General features: G+C 40.8%; 1 protein-coding gene across 4 annotated transcripts in view; it reads right to left on the bottom strand.

The window, feature by feature from the left end:
- The window catches only part of DTNA (dystrobrevin alpha), a 213,392-nt gene that overhangs the window by 107,165 nt on the left and 81,642 nt on the right, over positions 1 to 24,585 (bottom strand). Inside the window, exon 1 of one of the 4 annotated variants that reach the window (XM_090137552.1) lies at positions 18,430 to 18,568. The exons of the other annotated variants lie outside the window; for them this stretch is intronic. The gene's annotated coding sequence lies outside the window, so the exon portion shown is untranslated. Of the gene's footprint in view, positions 1 to 18,429; positions 18,569 to 24,585 lie in introns of those variants that run through there. 4 annotated transcript variants of the gene reach the window in all.

Genomic DNA, 24,585 nt, shown 5'->3' with positions numbered 1-24,585 from the left:
TTTTTCTGTTACAAAACTGCCTTTTTTTGCCTTTGACGCAAATATATTCTGTCTTTTGCCTCCCAGCAAATTTAAGCCTCCAGTTGCTGAACTACTCTTATGCAGTAATACCAGATCCTTTCTTGTTAGGCTGGATAACTCATTTCAGTGATTAATAAGGTGCAGCTATTTATTCAAAGCAGAAATTTCTGCAAAACTAACCATTAAATAAATAATAAATGTATTTAATATAATGGCAACTTCCATCCTCACAACAAAAAAAAATAGATATAAGGCGATGAAGGATTGTAATAACTTACATAAGAAAGAAAGACAACAAAAACCAACCCCCTCTTATCTCAACAGGTTAAGGATGACATGAAATCTAAACAAACACAAACTAAAAAATGGCTAGTCTGATATGCACTACTAGCTAGTTTATTTTCTCAAATATAAAACCTAGTACACCAAATTATTTTTAACCTAATTAAAATCTGACATTATTTTATTAGGCAATATCATCATTACAACAGTGTACAGAAGAAAATGAAATACAATATAATTATGTAGCAAATAATCTTAGACATTAAGCCAGAACACATATCTAATGTTTGAAATATGGGTTGCAAAGCTAATGGCTGGTGATGCCTGCAAATGGATAAGCAGAAATATCCTGCTTGGTATGATTCATGGATCCTGTTCTTTCTTACATGCAGTAACACTGTTTGGACCATGCTAAACTTGAGTTACTGCTGTATATACAAAACATGCTTGAAGGGGAACATTTTTAACAAAAGAATATTAATTATATTGCGAAGGAGTATTTAGGTTATAAACACTCCTCCAATGCAGAGTAAACTTTTCAGCTGGTAGAAATACACTTGTAAGCAGACATTCATCTGGAGAAATTTCAGTGTCCTGAATTTACCTCTCATATGGCAAGGGGAGAATGAGAATGTGAAGAAAGCAAAGGGGAGAACAGGAACATGGAAGAACAGCTCATCAGGCTGGCAGCTATGTTTGTGGGGATTCCTTGTGTGTTTTGAAATCCCCCAACAGCTGTTAAAGAGACTTTCGTTCATGTAAACCAAGTAGATAGCTTCTTAACAATGCTAATGTAAGGACAGCCAAAACACACTCCTATGCAAACAGAGCAATGGATGCACAAAATGCAATGGCCATTGTGGTAAACTCAATTTTGTAACACTAACTACAGGTTACTAGAGGTGTCAAAATTGTCAAGATACTGTCACACAGCAATTCAGATCTGTACATGCTTCTGTCACGCTTCACAAAAGACTCAACTTCCTCAGACTAATATCAGTACAACTAGAAGTTACTCAGCAGCCACACTGGACTTCCCTGTCCCTGTTCTTAGGTCACAGTCACATTCAGAAGCGGGATTTAAAGCCCCAACAACACACTATTTCTAGCTGAACTGGCTCAAAGAACACCCAGTGGTGCAATCCCAGTCACTGAGCTTCTAACTATGAAAGTGTGATTTCCAAGATCCAATACAGTTATGTAGGTATTTTGCAGACTGCTGACCAAAAAATGGGAGGCCATCATCTATCAGATGAGCTCATAGATGATGAAGGAAAGAAAAGGGATGATCATGTGAAAAGAAGACTACCTGCAGCAGTGTGGAGGGTGCTAGGGCCTCCAGCAACTTGCAAGACATGATGTATTTTGGAGAGAGATATACCAATGCTAAATGCTAAATGCAAGTTAATTTTTTATGTGAAATACTTTGGTTCTGCGTAGGTATAACATTATAGAAATACTAACAGTAACAGGTACTGATCATTTGTACCTGTATCACCTCAGGAAGACTCGCCGTGGTATTTTGTTTACCACCAGGGATTTACAAATTAGGCCACAAGAGCATGAGTATGGCATGAACCCTCTGGGAGAGAGAGAATTTATCTAGGCTTGAACGTTGACCAAAAAATGTATTTGAATTGACTGTGACAAGCAAGAAGCACACTAGTCTGGCACAGTTAGGACTAGCAAGTAGCTACAGAGCCCTTCCACTCCCTGAAGCACCACTCACAACTCCAATGAGGCTGGCAGCTTCTTGGTGCAATGGCCCAATTGCACATCAAACATCCACCTGTTTACTTCAGAGAACAGAAACTGAGACTGAGGAGAGCTCCATGCTAGTCTGAAGTCTCTCATCACCACCTTGACAAAACCACCTCCAAAGAGAACTCTACTGAAAGATGCAGCAGTTACACTGGTACAGAGGCATCTAACTTGAAGTAGTTTAAGTAGATTTAAACTAAGCTGCTTAATGATACTTAACAACAAGAACAAGTGCACCTCGAGTGCCATTTGCTTAATAATCAGATCACATCTAATATTCTTCTGAGCATTCCAACGAGAACAACAACAAAAAAAAGCAGCAGTGGTCTGTGTTATCAAATGCATCAAATCAGAGCAGGAAGCAAGAGACTTTCTCCCTTTTTTGGCTCTGGTTCAACCTCATTCAACTACTACACTCTGGTTTAGGCACCAAGTTGTCTGAAAGCTATTGACAGAGTGGAAGGAGCGAGGAGACACGGGGAAGTAATCAGAGGATGGAGACAGGACAGTCTGATTTCTGGGAAGAGAGTAACATCAAACCTACACAGTTTTGCTGAATGCTGATGAACTGCAAATAAAATAGTTGTATACTGTTGATGCTGAGAGAGCTGAATTATTAGGTATGATACATAGGTTTTAACTGGGAATAAAAAGAGTGATACTTAAACACAGAAACTGTTGTATCTCAGCAGGAGAACTCTGAAGTGAAAGATGTATTGAGCTTGGGCAGTCTCTCAAAAAATGTGGAGAATGCCCTACAGTCTGGCTTTTAAAATTACCCCAATAAATCTTTATTGTATATATTGTAGGCTCAACTGTATTTTCAGTGAGGTGAAATGGAGGCTCTTTAAGTGTTTCATAGAAAGATCCTCAGATGGTATAAAATAGCACAGAACCATCTTTCATTCCCCATGTGTATACTCATTTTTTCATCTTACATACTTCATCATTTAGTTTCCGAAACAGTCAGTCTTTAAAAGAGGCTAGCTCATTAGCCACATCCTATTCCCTTATTGCTATTTCTGCCTTCACTATTACCTTTCTTTTGCTGCATCTCTCCCAAACCATCCTCTTTGCCTCTACTGATTCCTGCCTCTCAGACTTCCCGTGTTGTACCACAAAGTTGTGATGTCCTACAACAGACTGCTTGGTGACAGTCAAGCACTTTGTTCTTGCCTCAGACTGCAGTGTAAACAGAGTAAAGGAATGCAAAGAACTGCACAGCTGGATTTTGGATTCTGGGCTCATCTTTCATTTCTGCTGAAAGCTCAAAGGCTAAAACATAAAAAGGACTGAAGAATAACCAAGCTTTCCTTATAGCTATGAGAAAGAAGACAATATACACTATACATGAGCAAAATGCATTAAAATCTCACAAGATGACTATGAGTAGTGCTAGAGCTGTGAAGAAGCTGTTCTTTCCTTCAGAAAAAGGAGCAGGCGAAGTCCCTTGGTACAAGTGACTCCTTACATGTTCTTCACCTTCTACTAAAAGAAGTTCTGATGGGTCATTTTTAGGACTGGGCTCAATTAACTGATACTTTTCACAACGTGCTTGAGCTATATGCAGAAACTGAGTATAATGGAACTTTCTGGAGCAAATTCTACCACTTCACAGCTGGCAAACTCCTACGAGGACAGGGGTATGCTGTCCCAACATTCTGCACGAGAGTACCCCCCATCCTCCCACCTTGGTCTTCAGTGAGAGCCTTTGAATCATGCAAAGAGGAAAGAAAAACCTGTGTGGTGGGTGGAAAAACACCAGTGAGCCTTGATCTGCCATCACAAAGCATTATCATGATGTACTTAGCTCGGAGGAACTAAGGATCAAACTGTAAACTGGTAGCCAAGTCAACCATTACAGATCGGAGTTGGGTTTTTAGAGGTCACAGGTCTAGAGGAAGGCACAGTTAAAGATGGGGCTCCAGATCAGGAAATGAGTGACGCCTGTGTATTAGGATCCCCAGCCAGGGCAAGACAAAGCTGTGGCAAAGTCAGTAAAAGAAGCAAAGGTATTTTGGCAGAGGAGAACCATGATGATGTAGAAAAAGTAGAAAAGGGAGAGGACTAGTAGGTGTGCTGAATGAACTCAGTTAATACAATGAGCAGTGAAGAAAAACAGGTGGGTCTATCTGCTACATGAGGCAAGCGGCCATCTTCTCAACCCGTGTCTTAGCTGTGGGGGCTCACTTTTGCCAACTAGACAGAATACAACCCATTGCAGGACTGCATGGCCTTGCAGAGACTCTCTGAGCTGACCTGGGATTTCTACTGTCCCCTGAGAAAAGCAATTCCAAGAAGAATTTGTCAGGTCTCCCACTGAAAGGTGGTGGCACCTCCCCACAGCACTGTTTTCTCGAGATCCAACCTGGGAAGGGTTGGAGGCGACCTGGAAGGCACAGGAAGCCTGACAACACGCAGCTCAAAATATCTCCAGCACCATCTAAAGGACCGAAAATATTCAAGTCCAACTCAGCTTTTCAGCTAAAAAATTTCCATTTCCAAACCCTAGAGAAACAAAAAATTATTCTGCTTTCTCAATCCATTACTTACTGACTCAGTTTATCAGTTATTTCAACTCTATTTCAGCTCCTCTAATACCTGCTTTCACTACAGATGCCCAGAGGCAAAGGTTACTTAGGAATTAGAGGTGTGAATTCATTTCCAGAGGCAATGAAATAGATTTAACAAAATCTATTGGGTAAATATTTAGCTGCAGGCCTGGTTCTAAGCAAGGCTGTGGAAGCGTGGTTTTACAACACAAACGAGTCAGAAAGAGAACTTTAAAAAGGCAGACAAGCCTTTTCTCCAGACTTACAACTTTGTTTTATTTTTTTATTTTATTTACAATTTTGCCACTCAATCTTATTCATATAACAGCCAGAGAAGACAGATATCTTTGCTTTGAACAGAGTTAGATGCTATAAGGTGTTGAAATATTTGGCAAAAAAAAGGCCTTTTGATGGTGTTCCTTGTGTACACTTCATTTTTCTTCAACTGGGAAATACTGAAAAGATTTCCACTGGCAATCCCCAACGCCAGGACCATTCATTTATATCAAGTCATTCCTCACTATATCAGCAGCAGGCTATTTAAAGTAGTATCATCAATTGCATTTTTTTTTTTGCACATCACAGAGATTTGAGTAAGGTAGAACAGCACTAGAAAGTAACGCTTTTGGAGGTAAGTATTCATATGTCAATTGAATGAATTGCCTATAGGAGGTCATCTAACAGACAAGGACCCACAAGAGACCAGTGTGGAACAGATCTTCATCCAAAGCAGCAGTGATCCTGGAAGCCTTTCAAATATTCAGCTTCTGATAAAGTCAGTCCGCTCACAAAGGTTTTAAACATAGCAGTCACTGAGCTATAAATAATCCACGGCAGTAATAAGGTCAAAATAATGAGGGGAAAAAATGTAATGGAATTCCTTCAAACTTCATTTTTCCATCTATTTTCTCACATAACAAAGAAAAAGAATACATAATTTTGAAAATCGTGTTAGCTAGGTAAGGAAAATTCAAATCCAAGACAAAAACAGCTAAATTTTCTTTCTTTCGAATGATCTACTGAAACTGTACTGTCTGAAAAGGTGTCATTGTCTTGGGGGGGGACTAGAAATGTGTGAAAATATTCCAAGACTATTAATTATAGAATCATAGAATCATAGAATGGCCCAGGTTGGAAGGGACCTCAAGAATCATGAATCTCCAACCTCCCCACCACAGGCAGGGCCACCAACCTCCCCATTTAATGCTAGACCAGCTGCCCAGGGCCCCATCCAACCTGGCCTTGAACACCTCCAGGGACAGAACATCCACAACCTGTCTGGGCAGCCTGTTCCAGCACCTCACCACTACTCATTGTAAAGAACATCTCTCTGACATCCAACCTAAATCTTCCCTCCTTCAACTTAAAACCATTTCCCCTTGTCCTGGCATTACCTACCCTTTCAAAGAGTTGATTCCCCTCCTGTTTGTTTGTAGGCTCCCTTTAAGTACTGAAGAGCTGCAGTGAGGTCACCCCGCAGCCTTCTCTTCTCCAGGCTGAACAAGCCCAGCTCCCTCAGCCTGACTTCATAGGGGAGATGCTCCAGCCCCCTGATCATCTTCATGGCCCTCCTCTGGGCCCTCTCCAACAGCTCCCTGTCTTTCTTGTATCGGGGGCTCTGGGCCTGGACACAGTACTCCAGATGGGGCCTCACAAGGGCAGAGCAGAGAGAGACAATCACCTCCCTGTCCCTGCTGGCCACTCCTCTTCTGATGGGTTACAAAACTAATTTACAAAACCATTAAAACAAAGAACTAATCTACTTTTAAAAAAGTGGGAGAATCAATCTTTTCACGTGCCTTGAAGTTGGTACAACTGCCAGCAATAGTTAAATGACATCAGCCAAACTCTTCAACAGTGTCGAAAGCTCATATCCTGGAACAGTTTTATGTAAGCTACTCTGAAAAGGAAAAATACACAAAACCCAATGCTTCCTATATTCATTTGCTTTCCTTTCACCTTTAACATGCAAACATATTGAAAAAAATTCAGTTAATCAAACTTGAATAACATGTTTGCTAGTATGAAAAATACACATAATCTTTGTCTTGCCTCTTTTTGGTATAGCAAAGGATTAGAAAAGAACAAATACAGCACTCTCAAGTGTCCAAAAGGGAGCGAGTTTTTTTTCCCCCTCTAACAATCACAAATACTCCTCCTAGGTAAGGAGTAACCCTCCCGCCACTCATCTCTCATCAAAACAATAAAGTTATCCCACAAACTGTTTATTTCTTCCCTACAGGCAATTTTCTGAAAAAGAGAGCAACTCTCTTTTCTTTTGTTCCCATTCTCCTTAAACACACTGAGCAGAGATTGCATCTGCGCACATCTGAGTGTATCATGATAAAAGTCAGATTGTTTTGTATTTGTTTTCCCAGTATTGCAAAAACTGACTGCAAAATTGGCAGCAACTGAATGTACACAGGATAGAATAGCTTTTAAAATTAAGACTTTTAGGCTTCCTATGGGCAACAGCTACTCAGAATAATCTTTTCTTCTCTATCATCTTTACTTATGGAAAAGATTTCTATAAGATTTCCTGTTCTTCTAGGGAAGACGCAGCATTTGGAATGCCTCTGTCCTGTTACAAAGATTTTTCTGCTTGTTCTGGAAATCAGGGATATAACTGCAAGAAATGGGAACTTCAAAATACGTGTATCTGTTCATACTGATACTTATGGGATAAAAAAACAGACTTGGAAAAAAGGAAATTTAATTTACATTTCTCATCCTTTTCAGAGGGTGGCTTTAAAAAAGAAAAAATGTCTTTCATTTCATTTTTTTCTCAGTAAACAGTTCTTTTATGTTCCATTCAGGTAACTGTCTGAGAAGGTAAATGTCAGCTCTTTAAAATAAAGGTTTTAGTGGGTTTTTTTGGGGGGGTGCTGGGTCAAAATTTTGCCTAGAACAATAAGCAGCAGACATTTGGGGAGACTTGTGCCTGAGGGTGCCTGGGCAGTTACCATGAGCACTTGAGCAAAATATTGTGGCAAATTTATCTTGGCTGGAACAAACACTGCAAATTTTATTTTGACAAAATGGCATCTTTGTACAACCCCTGCTTCTTAAGGAAGTCCATTGTAAAATGCATCATTTCTTGTTTCATTGCTTCCAGGCCCTCAGGCAATCCTCAGATTAAACACCTGGAACAAGCCAGGCCTGGCAAAGTTCTCTGCTCTTCGGATTACTGCCACACAGAGAAAGGGCAGAGCTGACGTCTGTTAGTGCAAACAAACATGCTTAAAAGTGAAAACCCTTTTATACTGAACATTGATATGACTTAGATAGCTGCAAACTGGATATCCAATACATTGTTTTAAGCTGCTCTAACAATATACTTTCACAAATGTAGCCTGCACAACATTTTCTGGAAAATGTAATACGCTGCATTTGAAAATCTGTAAATATGCCTGAAATTTTGTTTAAATCTATCAGATGAAGCCTGCTGAAATCTACTTGGAGCTTTTGTGCTGCAGCACAGTCAGAGGAAATGCCCTCTCTTTTTGGAACAAAAAAGAACTAACTGATGTATACAGCTGGTCCTTCACTCCTTAATGCTTCTCTGCTGTTGGCATGACATCTTTCATAAAGGTTGTGAACTTTAAGTGGCTCTTTCCTAATACAGTACATTTATACCAGAATAAGGAATAGGAAGTGTGCATGTGTATATATATAAAAAAAAAAAAGTGAGAGCTCTTCATCTTCTACATAAATACAGCTTAATCCTAGTTCTATTTAAACCAATAGAAAGGCTTGCACTGACTTCAATGATAATGAAGTCAGTTTTGTCAGGGTTTTACTCATGTTTAGTTTCATCTATAATGGCTTATCTTTTCAAAAGTAACTTGTGATTTAGGACACCTCTATTTCTGGAAATACTGAAAGATATCCGTTAGGCGTCTGCCCTTCATAAAAGGAAGAGTTTTCATTCTTCCTCTGGGATCAAGATGGGCAATGAAAATAAACATAATCTGAAACCAGAGTCTAGCATGTTTGTATTTTCTGCAGCGTTGTGGTGTTAAAATTAGAATGCTGCAAGGTTAAATTGTAACATGAACAAATCGCAATCAAGAGACAGTCAAGATAGCAGAACAGCAACATCAAAAGTAACAATTGATACACAATGAATTATGGCAATGTATATGTTGGCAGTTTAATTATTCTAAGATTTTCCATGAAAAAGGTAGCATTTATTACTAATGACAAAATCTTCTTCAACCTCAAGTGGCAGATGTGAAACACTCATTGATGGGAGATGCACATCATCACACCAAATCATTTTCCCACACCTTTATCCACTTTAGATAATTTTGGATTTAAAATTAGCAGCTGTTTTACAAAGAAAAGAAATTAACCAGATGACCTTGATGGAACAATTTCAGTCATTGATTCTAATGAAAGTAATTTATCCCATTGTTGCCCAGAATTTTGATAGTAAAGTGTTTCTACCCATATGTGAATAGATACAAGAGAAGATGCAAAGGCATAAAGATTGAATGGGATACTCCCAGAAGGGAGGCAGGCTTAAAATATTAGCTATTTTTATAAAACAAATCACAGTGTGGGGGGGAAAAAGGTTATTTTCAAATGCAGGAATAATTACTTAAAATGTTCTTCCTGGCCTGTAGGTATTTTCACATACCAACATTTCATCTGGCACAAAAGGAATTTAAAGGGCCATGATTCTAGTTAGAAACAGTTTGCACAGCCCTGCCCTTTGAGGCCAGCTTCAAAGATGGATGGGAGATGCTCCAGACAGTTGAGTCACATGTGGTCATGTCTCCAGCACACAGGTGGGACCAGCAGCAGTAGAAGGAAGCACTGGTCACCATAATCCCAAGTATTCTGACTTACACATTCTCACTTCTCTGAAAAAACAGAGGTTTGGAAACTGGGATGTCAAATTTTCATTTTCTCTTTCCAAGAGATAGAACTGCACAATATTTATGTCTGGGGTGGGTTAACTCATAACAAGAAATACCACCATGAAGACACCCTCCTATGTGATAGTACTCACTTTAAAATACACTGCACTATTTTATTTCTCTTAGAAATTAAAACTCACACATAGAACTTTGGTTTGTATTATAAACAAGGACAAGACAGTTCAAATAAATATACTGATAGAAAACTTTTTAAAATGAACTGCTGAGCTCATTGCAACATTGTCCTGACTCTACTTACAACTCTGTGTTAGCCTGGGTTTTAGTCAGAACTCAGATACACAGACGTGAACCTACCAAAAGCCAGCGAAAGCATTTTCTGCCCCTTGACTCACTATTTTCAGATACGTAGCTGTTTTCTGCATCACCAAGTCACACTCTAAACTGAGGAATGTTTTCTGAGCTAGTGCTAATTGTACTGGTGGATTTCTGATTGAGCTCATCCTTATTACCTATGTTATAGAGAGAGTCATGGGAACAGGATGGTCTGGCTAAATTCTGCACTTTCTGGAATTATTTTTTGAACTTGACTCAAAATTTAAGAGCCCAAGTTATTCAGCAATTCAAAACACTTCTGAACTGCAAGACCTATTCTGATACATTTTCCATCTTACAAAAACAAAAAAATGAAATAAAAAAAGCCCTTACAACATCAAGAGCGATAAAACTCTTAGGAGTAAGTGGACGTGTAAAACCCAATTGCAAACAGTTTTCCTGACTGCTGTCAGGAGGCCGTCACAGGCTTCCAGGACTGCACAGGTCCCAGGGCAGGTGGGATGGCAGTGCTCTGGCTCACGATTCATGGCCTCACTGCTCAGCCTGGTGGGTTTGAAGGCACAAGGATTCCTGTTGCAGCCAGCTCTGCTTTAAAATTATGCTTTAAAACCTCTCCTTTAAAACCAAGGTCCCTTGTGCCAGAATAATCACACTCAGGCTCTTAAAAATCAAAACCTGACCCAAAATGAATAATTATTTCATTCTGCTTTTAGCCTTTTTGGTTATTTATGTCATTTACAGACTCTTAACATTGCCAAATGGGAGAAGAACCCTCTGCTAATGGCTAGCTTAAAGCATCCTCCTACTTCATCTTCTAATCATAGTTCAGGATTATATTTTCCTGCATTCAATATATCACTGTAATAAAATCATTCTGAAAAGGAGGCTCAGCAGTGAGGTGCAGAAACAAGAAGAAGGTAGCATGGCAGGAGGTGGTTTCATATCCTTACACCTGGTGTAGCTGTCTCAGGTTTCTTCTTTAACATGCAGGCAGTCCATGTCCCAGTGACACTGTCACCTCTGTTCATTCATCCATAGGTGCAGAAAATAGACTTGCTTCCTCTTTCACCTTACCTCAAAACATTCCTTAGCTAGAAAGGAACTCCCAAGCCTCTAGCACACAAGGATACCTCAGAAATAAGTGACTTTATAATTTAGGTGTTTTTAGGGTATGCCTCGAGCACCCTTTGGAAGCCTCGTTGAGGCTGCCCTCTAGACAAGTCTCTGCACAAGCCCAGACCTGGCACCTTCAAAAGTCTCCTTTCAGATCAGGATGGAAGGTCTGGTGATGCTGACAGCTCAAAGCTTGTTTGGCACCCTGGTGTGCATGCTGGGAGAAGTCATGACGCCTAGGCAATCCAGTGCACACAAGGCAGCCATGTGAGAGGCAGCTGGACAAGGAGCAAGCTTTGTTCATATCCTCTCCTCAAATCAGCTCAACTCCTCTTCAGGAGTGATGTGGGCTTCACCATGGAAAGGGTCTACCACGGGCACAGCTTCTCTGTTGCAGTACTTTTCCCGTAAGTAAGAAGTAACTGCTGGGTTCTGGTAGTGCCTAATTTCACTAAGATATGTAGGACACCAATTAGGAAGTTTTATCGGACACAAAGGAAAGATGTGCAGAAGTGTGGGTCAAGTCCAGTTAATATCTCTGAATACATTTGCAACTGACTGTACACAAAGTGTAAAAATAATTGCAGCGAGAACTCTGAAAACAATCAGCATTCACAGGGAATCATATATGTAACTTACTTGTTTTACACACGAAAAGCTTGCCACCAATGAAGACAAGAAGAAAGACATATAGAAATTATTAAAGGAACTGAAAAAGAGCATGGATTATTAATGATGAGAGCTAAGAGAAGGGATTCCTTGCATAAATGTTGAAAGACAGATGTGAAGAAAGAGCATCTGACTATTAGAAAATACAAGTTTGATGCAATGAGTAGTATGATGGAGACAAAAAAAAGTACATATACGTGGTGAAGAAGGAATGAGGAAGGAGGAATGGGATAGATCAGTGTGAAAAAGAAGTAGCAAAGCAAGCAGGAGAGGACAGTAAAATGGAGTAACAGAAGACAATGAACATACAGTCTAGACAAGGGGTACCCCTTATTATTGGTGCCCTTCACACAAAGGCACTGGAAGCTTTTTCAAAGCTCATGGAAGGTGGTGAATCATACCTTTGCACACAGAGTTTTCAGAGGTCAAGAGTTGTATTTCCAACATGGAGTAAACTCACTAGACTCATGGAACATAAACCTGAATAACAGGCATTTGAGGTCAGCCTACTTGTAGAAGACATCAGTTCGAAACAGTGCATTAGAGAGACATTTAGGCACTTAGTCTCTCTGCTGAGTGACTGCTAATGCAGGAACTATGTGTGCACAAAAAAAGTCTTCTAAAAGATGACTAAAGTCATTTATCATCACACTTTGAGCAAAACAGGATGCATTAAGACCTTTTTCTCCATCTACCTTCTGTCTCCTCTCTTGCAGTGCAGCTAGATAAGCAAGTAAGATAAATAAAGTAAGATAAATAAACTCATAAATACATGTTGGGGTTAAAACCACCCTTTTCCAACTATAACAGACTGGTGGTTTTGGTATGATATTGTCCCCTCATGTCCATAATTCAGGCAAACACTCAAATGGACAAAATACGTTGTAAAAACAGAAGAGAGCTTTAAATGCTATAAAGCCAATGAAGTCTAACTGGTTACTTGCTAAAAATTACCACAGTGCTGTTAAATCAGGCACCTGGAAAAGCCAATACGAAAACTTATTTCTTTCAGGACAGCAGAAATGAATTGGTTTTCCTATCCTACCTGCAGAGAACAACCACCTCTCCAATTAGGGAAAAGAAAAAGCCGGCATATTTCTCTAATAACTCTTCCTCATGAGGATCTTGCTGGTCAATGCCAAAAAAGCCCTCAAAGAAGAGAATTATATAGTTGGTTGCCTTCTGTCAGGCAGAAGACCTGAAGGATATCTGTGGGACCAATCATTGTTCAATACAATTTGTATTGTGCCAGCACAATATTTAATCTTCAGTTAACCTTTTAATTTAATGTTCATCTGCTTGCTTTCAATATGATTTAAAGCTGGTAAAAAATCCAGGAAATCTTCAATATACGTGAAAGACAGTCTGACTGGAATGATAATAAATTTTTAGGTGAGATGTTAGCAGTGATTTCCCAGCAAATTGGCAATAAGGAAGCGTGATGCATTTATGAAGCCTAAGGGTTATGAAAAGGAAAAGAAATCCTCTCTCTTTTTCAGTTTTGCTCTGCTAACTTCAGCAGAATTAACAATCAAGATGTTCCTACTTTTCCAGTATTAGCATTCCTCAGAGCACCCGCAGTTCACTGTTGTTGTCAAAGGGTTCCTGAAAGCCTAATCTGCCACTTTAAATTCTAAGCAGCATCCCACACAAAAATATCCATAGCCAGAGAGAGTTAACAGGCATTTAGCTTTCACCTCATTACACAAATGTGTAGGAAATACATACTTAATTACCATTAGTAGGTAGGTGGCACTGTGCCTCTCAGCCCTGCAAATCCAGTTACTTTCAATACAGTATTAGGTTGCAACTCACACCAAGACTAGAATGGTCACCCTCAGAGGCAGTCAGAAAATCACTTCACCATCCTGGATCAGCACATAATTTGGCAGAATTAGTAGGCAACTTGTGCAGTAAAAGGAAGGAGAGACTTGCAGTTTGTGCCAGTTTCACTCTGCTTGACCCAGTGTGATGTTAGAAGTGGATGGCAAGGACATGTGGCCAGGGAAGAATACAAGGATCCTGTCCAGATATGGAGAGATGGGATCAGGAAAGCCAAGGTACAGATGGAACTGAACTTGGCGAGGGATGTGAAAAATAACAAGAAGGGATTGTAAAGATATGCTGGTCAGAAGAGACAAACCAAGGAGTATGTACCTCCTCCGACAAATGAGAAAGGAGAACCAGCTCCAGGAGACATGAAGAAGGTACTCAAAAAGCATTGGGGCCCAGGAAAGCCTGATCTGGTGGGCAGCAACTCTGCCTACAGCAAGGGGAGTGGAGCTGGACGATCTTTAAGGTCCCTTCCAAACTAAGCCATTCTATGATTTAGCCACTTACTTTTAATAAAACAGCTTGTGGCACTCAACATCTTCTTCAGCTTTTTTTTGTTTTTTTTTTGAAACCAGGAAAACAACAGTAATTAATCCCAAACTCATTAATTTGTGTCTAATAACATACAGCAAGGCTACGTGATTTATTTTATGTCTGATTGTGTGTACGTGTACACAAGCAAAGCATATGAGAGCTACACTACATGAGACAGGTAGGGAGTGAGGAGACTATGTCTTAGCACAGTCTGAAGCTGATGGACAAAGTAGTAAAATCATGAAGAGGAGCTTTTCCTTGGTAGAAGATCTAGGCGCTGTTTGACATTTAGAGCAAGAGATTATCTCAGTGCAGGGACAAATTGTGGGACAAATATGTAAGAAGAAACTATGCTCTCCTTCCAGTTCTCCAAGGTTCATGATTTCATCTTCTTTTCTGCAACAAGCCAGAAAAATTCAGAAAGAAGCTTCAAAATCCCATGATTGTCCTGTAGCACTGACTCATGACCTGTGAGCATTGACACATTAGTACTGAAGTCAAGTAAGTGCCTCAGAGGAACAATTATAGAAAGCCTGACCACAGGCAAATACAGTTAGGTGATGGCTCTACAACTCTCCCTGAGATACTCATGTGCAAGGGTCCCTCATATGTGGCACAGAAGTCAGGGAGCTGGAGCTTCATTTGCTGCAAGTTGGCACATGTGTTTGTTTTGGTCTGTTCTAGTGCACCCTTAAAATGGAAATGGACATTGGAACTAGCACCATAGACACCCAAGGTAAATATACTGATACCACAATCTCTTGTGCTCAATGATGAAATGAATCACCTTCTATGATGACTTTATAGTGGACATTTTTCCAGAGAATGGATTTCTTTAATTCACCATTGCTTAATGTTTTTAGCTAGTTAAACCTTCTGGAAATAACTGGCCCCAAGTGCACAGGTCCTGTGTGGAAGGACAGTCTGGACTGCTACAATCCACCCCCTTGTGATCTGAGATGTTGCCCAGGGGATGTTTGCTCTCCCTTTAGAAATGCTTTTGCCCATTTTCATTTGAGCAAGATGAACATTTGGATGTGGAGCTCAAGCTCTTAAAGTTAGCATCTGTTGCTGTAACATATTTATCCCTGGAAAAATATCTCAGCCATCTGACCGTTGAATGAAGGACTGGCCTGCTCCTCCTGGTACACATATTCTGGCATCAATTAGTCACTGCAAGTTGTTCCTCGCTGGAATTTTGCCCACATTATTATTTGCATACAACACATGTACACATCATATTAACCAGCCTTAAAATTTTGTGTCTGTTTTGATTCTGGGTAATCAAGACTCCAGATTTCTTTCTTCTCAGAGACTGAGGCAGTTATGTTAGTCCAATGGATCATTATTTTTCTTCCCAGTGGAATCATTTTTTGTTTTTTCCACTGTTCTTCATGAATCCAAAACTACCAAAAGTTGATTATACTAGTAAATCATGTGATTTTAATTTATGGAAGTGGGCCGATGAGATCTCTCCAATAACTTTTTTGATATTATAAGTGAGTTATGAGTTTCAAAGCTGGGTAAAATCTGAATAGCAAAATCTCGTAATGACTTTAATGTTGGCTGATGAAAGACTCAACGTGAGCCAGCAAAGTGTGCTTGCAGCCCAGAAGGCCAACTGTATCCTGGATTGCATCAAGAAAACATGACCAGCAGGTCAAGGGGGCTGATTCTGCCCCTCTGCTCTTGTGAGACACCACTTGGAAAACTGCGTCCAGTTCTGGGGCCCCCAGTACAAGAAAGGAATTGATATGCTGGAGTGGGTCCAGAGGAGGGCCACGAAGATGATCAGAGGGCTGGAGCACCTCCCCTACAAGGACATGAGGTAGCTGGGCTTGTTCAGCCTGGAAAAGAGAAGGCTCTGGGGGACTTTACAGTGGCCTTCCAGTACCTGAAGGGGGCCTAAAGGAAAGCTGGGGAGGGACTTTTTAATAAAGTCAAGCAGCAAGAGAATGAGGGGAAATGATTTTAAACTGGAAGAAGGAATATTCAGACTAGATATTAGGAAGAAATTCCTTACTGCAAGGGTGATGAGACACTGGAACAGGTTGCCAAGAGAGGCTGTGGATGCCTCCTCCTTGGAGGTATTCAAGGCCAGGCTGAATGGGGCTTTGAGCAACCTGGTCTAGAGGGACGTGTCTCTACCTGTAGCAGGGGGTTGGAACTAGATGATCTTAAAGTTCCTTCCAACCCAAACTATTCTATGAAATTATTTTGATGGCACAGTGGTACATTTTAGTAGTCTTCTGAGTCCTTGTCAGCTGTCCCATATACAAGAGTCACCTGTACATTTATAAAGAATTCTTGTTTTACTCCTCAAAAACTACAGTTAGCCCTGGCTATTAAAATCTTGTGCCTATCTACAGGCATAAAAGACACCATCCCTTGTGCAAAAAAAATTTATACCAGATTCAGACGGATTAATGAGACAGTAGAAGGCAACAGGGACAAAAGTCCAAGGTAAGAAAGTTTAGATGTACAGTTCTTAAAAATGGACAAAAGGTGGCTATTTGAAAATAGTGTTCTTCATCAAAACATGACCACATTTCCAAATCAAGTTGGTTATCTTTAAGATCATCTGCACACCCTAGCATGGTTCTAGAGAAACCACACAATGGAACACCTGATTAGGCATAGGAAGTTTTTTTTGGACAGTGCTTATACTCCTTTTGTTCACCAGAATTCACTGAGGAACTTCCATACCCATACTTCCATTATCTCTTACCTTTTTGCAAAGATGACTAGCTAAACACAAACTCTTCTATCTTGTTTATTGCTGAGGCTTAATAATGACGGCCCTAAGTAAGATTCTCACTTCCAATTCTCCCTCTCTTGTAATAAGCTATCACAGCTCTGACTTCAAAGATGAAATTCACAGAGAGGGGAATATTTATAAGATGGTGGTTTATCTCCTTTCATCTAAATTCCTTAATTTTCGAATTCCCATATCTAGAGTTATCTCTGTGACAGTCAGAGGAGTGTTAGTAATTCTAGACTATGAATCACTTGCTCCCCTGTTGCTTTACGCTTTGGGTCACAATGGATGTGTTATAGTAGTGATAATCCTGGGTGTTTCAGTTAGATTCCTCATTCAACGAATTGAACAAGGTCCTTAAATCTAGAGAGATCAAACTTCTTTGATTGCTTGGATAATTTGATCTGATTTTTTCTTGCTCTGCTTGAACTGGTGGAATCAGAGCTAAATCACAGTCCTATTTTGCTTGACTTCTTCCTCATTTGGCTAATCTTCTCCTTCAAAGAATTCCACTGACATAAAATGCTCATTTTCAAGAATCCTGATACAACTCCTTGTAAATCTGTTGCATTCTGGACTTATAAATGGACTGCTTAGCTTTGCACCTCTTTATTTCACGAATTCTCTCTTGTAAGCTGACAGGCAGGGCTGGCTGCTTTTCTTCACCTTTGATAAAATCACCTAATTACAGCTGAGTTGAAAACCTGAGCTCTGAGCACTTACTGCCTACAGCATGGCATAAAGTACACGTCGTCTTTGCTTGTGGCAAAGTTACCGGCCTCTCAGACTTGGTTTAGTTACACCATAACCTGAGCAGCCGCTGCTCCCCACCAGCAGAGGGACAGGCTGACCTTCACCAGCCCCAGCCCCGCTGGAATGCTTCCAGTTTACCTACAATGAGAACAAGGGTTTTAAAACAGCTTGTCCTGTTTAACCTAGTCATGTGTAAAAGCAAAAAAAAAAAAAAAAAAAAAAAAAGGCTGCGTAGAGAAAATAATAGGGGGATAAATCTCATTTGAGTTTGTTACAGGTATGAATACACAGAACCCAACGCTGATGGTAAATATTTCAGTTCATCTGTATGTAGATAAATGGTTTATGGGGTAAGAAACAGAATATTCTGTGACACTGCTTCCACATTCACATCCCTATAAGGCACTGAAGTTTGGTTTTATGCTGCCAAACTTAAGGAGGCTGTGTAAAATCTGTAGGAGGAAATGATATAGAAACTCCTTTCCTCCTTCATCAGAGACACTGATTCCACTAGTCAGGAAAGAGAAGGGGAGACGTTAATAAATACTGAAGACTAAGGCAGATTCTTAAGAAATATTAATAATAAAAGAGCCTAAGTAGGTAAAACACTGGTTTCTTAATGATAACAGATGTTCCCAACCACTGAGCAACAATAATAAACACAAAACTAGTTACACACCTTGAGGCAAAGCCAACAGAGTAGTAGAAATCTTCATACACTTTTCATTGATTTGAAGGCAACCACCTCCTACATGACAAGACTTTCTTTCTAGCAGTAAGGGAGTCCCTCAAACAGTTAAACACCTGATGAGGTGTTCACATTGCCACACAAGCACAGTGACTTTACAGAACTTGGAAAAATGAAGAGAAAATACTCTTGGAAGTTCTGCTGCCCCAGAGAGGAAGGCAAGGCTTCAGCTTAATCGATGCTTACCTGCTTCTGCAGTTTCATGCAGCCACGCACCCTTACTGCTTTCTCTGAGCACAACATGTGCTGGGAATCAGAGCACTTGACCTTACCCAGCTCTGCAACAGGAGCTCTAGAGCAGTTTCTACCTTCAGCAAGGAGCTGAGCTCATTTCCCCTCACACCCAGCACAGAGCAACCTAATACACCTCATCATGTGGTGTGTTGCTATAGCAGCGATGAATCCAGCTGCTGCAACACAAAAGACTGATAAAAAGTTTTTTTTTCTTTTTTTTTTTTCTTGTCCACCCACCCAGTAAAAGTCAGGGTTATTTTCTGGTGCAGCAAATCTAATCCAGATAGACTCATGCTACCTATGAGAGCTACACTGTGATGAAGACTAAAAAGAAATTAACAACAATTAACTATACATTTTACTTCAGGGGATTTGCATTTTATTTATAAGAGAACAAATGAATTAATAATATGAAATCACCACTGATCCTTTAAACAGCCGATCATTGTTTTTCTGCTCCTGACATTCACTGGTTTCAAATTTAGGTCACTACCTCCACGCGAAATGAAAACAAATGATCATTCTTAACAGAAGTTTAGCTGCACGATCAGCACAAGCCAGATTTGCACCTTCAGAAATGCAACGGGTACTTCCACTTTCCTGACCTGGGAAACTCTTACAAGACTGTTTGCTTTTGGAACATAACTGTATCTATCTGGAAAATGCCAAATAATCATTATGCCATTCTACATGAGTATTAATCACACCAGACGTTTTGGAGTTAAACACTGATGCTTTCCAGCTTCAGAATGAATTATTGCACTGTTCAGATAGGTCGTATAATAATATCACTCAAAGTGTGCCTCAGGAAGCATACTAGAATGCATAGGCCAGCACCTCACAACTGCACCTTTGAGAACAAAGTGTGACTGGGGAACAGGGTAGTTTCTCCTTCACAAGCAGTGATGGAGCTGACAGAACCTGATCCATGGCACAAGACCCATGACAGTATTTTCAGAAAGGGCTTGCCCAGCAGCTAGCCTTCCCCCAGACCTGCTAAGCTTTTTAAATCATAATAATCTCTCTCATCTCTGAGACAAAAGTTTAGTCAGTGTGAAAGACACCATTGCTCCAAACACGACCTAAGTAGTAATGTATTTCTGCAACTGTGTCACCAGAAAGTCAACATTTCTACTCATTTTTCTATGTTTCTAAATATGATGAAAAAGTCAGAGAAATTAGCTACTGCTATCATGGAACTTGATACAAAATAAAAATAAAATCATACTTACTAATTAATTATTTTGTACTGCTTATGAGTAGAGTTATACTCTGTTCAAGTTAATTCATAATATTTTTTCCTATTGTCATGAAGTACCCACCAAAGCTGTTTGAGGAATCTGTAGTTTGCTGTAACTGCCACAAAGGCTGGCTATGGAAGACACAGACCCCTAGTTCTGCAGATGTACAGAGCCACAGCTGTAAGAGACCTCTGAAGACAGAAAAAGCAATGCAGGCTCCTGGAAGAGTTGCCTTACTTTGCCTTCAAGTAGACATTTATTTATTAATTTTCAAAATTCTGTCTGGTGTTCCAAAGAGAGGGACAAAACACATGGTGCAAGAGACTGTTCCTCAGAACAATTTCTACAGTTAGTATATTGTATATATTATATATATTGTATATATATATATTGTATATATTGTAATTCCACAATAACTTGCATCTTCTTAATTGTTACCTTGCTGTGAATATTCTCCCCTCAGATTCTCACTATCAGGAGAGCAGACAAACCATAAAATGCTTGTATAATGTATACTGTGAGGCAGTCTTGGTTGTTGCATGTGCAAACACTATAATAAGCACTTTAGAAGCAAAAAAAAAAAGCAAAAAATAACAAAAGCCGAGAGGCAAGCAAACATTCTGTGTGCATCCATTAATGTTACTGGTTTTTCTGTATGCTTTTAATGACTCAACTCTGTTTGTAGAGTGAAATATATATATATATATAAAAGAAAGAAAAGAAATCCTATCAATGGAGCTTCATGGACTATTAAAGGAAGTCACCTGCTCTGAAACAAATGAATGTAAGCTTTTGAAGAGGGATGTCCTCTTTATCTGAACCAGGAGCCAGCATAGCTCACACAGCTGAGGCCACAGGCTGGAAGCCCAGCACCAGCCTGCGTGTCCCTGACCAGCAGGACCCCAACTAGCGAGACGTGGGACAGGCAGCACCTGCTCACTGTTTATGGCAGAGCTGACAACTCAGCCATTATCGGAGCCACAATATCAATAATTCATGTCTGCTCAGGTGCCCCAAGGCTAAAGGCAGCCTCCCGTGTCGCTCACAGTTTAATGCTTTAACAAGCTTTCTCTCTTCTGCTGTGCTGCCCCCTAAGCCCAGTTATACACACTTGGGGGTCTGCAGTGAACTCAGGGCACCTGCAGGGCAAACAAGCTTGGCAGTAACAGGAAATAGCCTCTTTATTTTAACAGGAGCAGGCACCCAGAACATGCTCCTGAAGAAGGTTCCAGGTGGCATGCGCTTTTGTGTGGGAAGGGCTGGACACAAGAATGCTTTTTCTTCTGGAACAGTTAATGCACACCTGGAAGTCATGAGAGAGACTGTGCCAATGTCAAACGTATGCAACATGGAGGTCACTCTGCCTGGCTTTACATGTCCTATGGCCAGGGATTGCCTTACATAAGCAGCATTTGGTCTTTTAAGATGAATGGCCACTTTGCCTCGAAAATATCTTCTCATCAGAAATGCTGCTGATCTATGTAAAGCTTTTAGAGGACTCTTCTCTCACTATCATGGGATAATTGATTCTCTTATGCAAAGCCCAAGCCATGCAAAATAAAGGCAGAGCCTGGCTCCTACAGGAACTGACTCTTTTTGGAGGAGCCTGGCAGCAGCAGCCGCCAAGACTCAGATGTCCTTGTAGAATGCTGCCCAGGCAGTGGGGATGGAGCCACGGCACTGCTCCAGCCCTTCCAGCACCGAGCAGGAGTTGATAGAGGGAATCACGTTTCTTCTCTGTGTCCTCGCTTGTCTGAAAGAGAAGTCTGACTTCCTTCACACTGCCACCATGGCACCCCTGCTGGCATGTCCTTTAGATAGAGGCCAGCGCTCACTCTTCTATTTTTCCCCTTGACTGCCTTTTCTCTCTTCAGTGAGACCAGGGCATTTCTTCAAACTCATGGCTCCACAAATATTTTGCCATAGTACTGCCAAGGAGGCCCTATGCAGCAGCAGGAGTCAGCAGCTGTAGGATGGGTACGTGGGAAGACCTCACAGTGAGGCAGCATGTCACACAGCTCACACTGGGGAGCTGCGTCCCTAATCTTCCAATAGCCAAAAAGAGGCTGTAGCTTCCAAAATCTCCATAGCCCCTCCTTCTCTCCTCTGATTAGGGAGAACTCACAGGCTGCCACAAAGCACGACCTATGCTATCTCTGCCATAACAGGCATGTCAGACAGCCTTTGTGGCACGCTGCGGCCTGGTCCCGCAGCCCTTGGGCAGCAGCTGCTACTCCAGCACCAGCAGCACTCCGGTACCTGGGAGAGTAAGTGCTTGCAAGCCTGGACCATGACAACATGGAGGAGTGACAGCTCGAGTGCTCCCTACACAGGGGAACCAATGTGCAAGCACAACAGGCTAGGCAAAAGCCTCTCTGCGATGTTTCTTAAAGGGATGCATTTAAAAAACATCTACGAGTATAACAGCAATTACGTTCCCTATCACTACAGTCTCTTCTATGCTCCAGCAAAAAGTGCTTTATATAGAACACATTTCTTCATTTGTATTTGTACATGTTTATACAAAACACATAGCTTGAACTACCTCAAAATCAATCTGTGCAAAGTCAGCCCCACATCAGCCTCTCATCACCCATCCAAAAGCCTCATGGGTGCTTCTGGACCCCAAGCTTCCTTCAGCAATGAGATGACCAATCACGATCAAGACACAAATAGATGCAAGCAATGGACTAGATGAAGAGAGCAGACAAACTGCATTTGCATATCTGCTATTTTAAGCACCTCACTCAAATGACCTGAATTGCCCACATAGAGACACCTGCCTCTCCGCAGTGAAGTTGCAGGGAATTTCTTCTCCTAATTCTGTCCTCTGAATTGCATCCAAGTTGGATGTATAAAGCAGATGGTATCAGTGCATCTCCTAAGGCTCTGCTTCGAGTAGACAAATGCTACCCTCTTCAGAAATGTTAAAAAATCAGTTTCGGGAGCGTAGATCATAATCCGCATGAGCTGTGGGCTAGAGAAACACTCTGCAGAATCCCTTATTCCACTGGCTCTGATGAAGGCTCCTGTCAAAAGCTCTAGCACCACTTTACCCATTTATTTTCCCTCACCTCAAGTACCTCGCATAAACCGAGGTTAGTACAGAAACAGCCCTCGGGGGAAACTGAGACCAACCAAGAAGGAGGGTGAGGATTGCGAGGTGCTTCCCTCTGAGCTGGTGCTGGGGGGTGGATGGCGATGCCAGCAGACACTCTTGAACATAGGGCTTTCAGGCAAGAGGCCAAGCAACACCTCTGATCGCCTGTCATGACAGATCCTGCAGTTCTTCTTCGTCATGTCCTGGCCTGAGGCACCGGCCAGATGACGCTATCAGTAAGTAATTCTGATGGCTCCAAATTTCCCTGCAGTTGCAATCGGACACAGCAGCCTTTCTCATTTTCCAACCCTCAAAGCAGGTTCCTCTGATAAGATTCCCATAAATACAAAGCCTTATGTAGTCTTCTGGAATGCTTAATCCCTGTGATTATTAGGGATGTATTTACATATCATTGTTATCAAACCTTGTGTTGTTTTACTGTCGTTTGTGCTTCTTATGGTTACAGCTGCCAGAAAATGTAAAAATTCTGCCTTATAAGAGATCTAAAGATTTTCTGTCCTTAGCTTAACATAAACTATATATGGTGATGTTTTTCTCGGAAGATAAAAGTAGGAATTTTGTTATCCATTTATATATGCCTCCCTAGATGCTTATTCCATGCCTTAATTAACCCTTGGATTTGAGTCTTTCATGAGACAACAAGTAGGGCCACTGCACTGTCATTTAATCACTCAGCCAGAGGGGCATAAGGATATTTTATTTTCAAAATGACTAAGGGTATACCAACAACCTTTTAACAACAGTAGTTTGCTGTCAGTAAGAGCACCATAACAGAAATAAAGTTATTGCAAACAGTACCATGACATCAGTAGCTGAAAAGCTAAAACTGATGTTAGCCTGGCACTGGTTAATTGCAGGATATCGGGGAAGCCTGTGTGCATCAGGCAGAGGGAAGCCACGGTGGCAGCATCCATGGGCAGTGGCCAGGACAGAGCCAGGAGCAGCATCCACCTTAAGTGAAGTAAACAGTGTCCAGACACCATGGCAACAAGAGCCAATTCCTACCTATCTGCTCTTCTACATGGCCTCTCAAGCTTGCTGCAGCGTTACTCTGCTAGCAGGCAGCATGAGCATTCTGCTGTGGGGAGCAACAGCATGCTTCTGCAAATGCTATGGAAGTTATTTTGCCTTCAGGCAACAAAAGTCTGTACAGGGCTTCTTATGACTGCATTTTCTATTTCTTACTATAAAGAACAGCAGTCTTTATATGGACAGTCCTTAAAAGATATAACCAACCAGTCTTTTTTTAAAAATCACTCCTCTGACTATCAAATGTGCTATAATTAAGTGATACTCGAATTGAATAAAACCATTCTGGAAATAAATAATTTTTGAATTTGTTGGTTTGATTTATGGTTTAAGCAGCACTTTGCACTTCTGTTTGTGGAGCTTTTCAATATAAAAGCAAAAGAGAGAGAAAGGTGCGACAGAATAAAAGTGATTTTGAAATAAAAACATGGACAAGACACTAAGGGAAATGCAATAACTGAAAATATTTTTAACTCTTACTTGAATATTTGATTACACTTGGAATGGAGAAAATGAGAAAGATCCTGCTGCAATTTTCAATTTCGCCTTTCTACCACAAATACTTACAGTGCTTCGTTAATGGCTTCTTTGCTTTTTCCTAGCCTGCCTTAACACGTCTGGGAAAATCAGTGGGAGGCAATAAGGAGTCTGAGATACCTCAGTGCATGCATGTCCCTCTATACCAGCCTTAATCTTTTGTCATTTAACCCCTTATAT

This window comes from Phasianus colchicus, chromosome 3 (assembly GCF_987193195.1).
Source record: "Phasianus colchicus chromosome 3, bPhaCol1.hap1.1, whole genome shotgun sequence".
Classification (NCBI taxonomy): Eukaryota; Metazoa; Chordata; class Aves; order Galliformes; family Phasianidae; genus Phasianus; species Phasianus colchicus.
The sequence above is the reverse complement of the archived record's forward strand: the minus strand, read 5'-3'. Positions and strand labels throughout refer to the sequence as shown.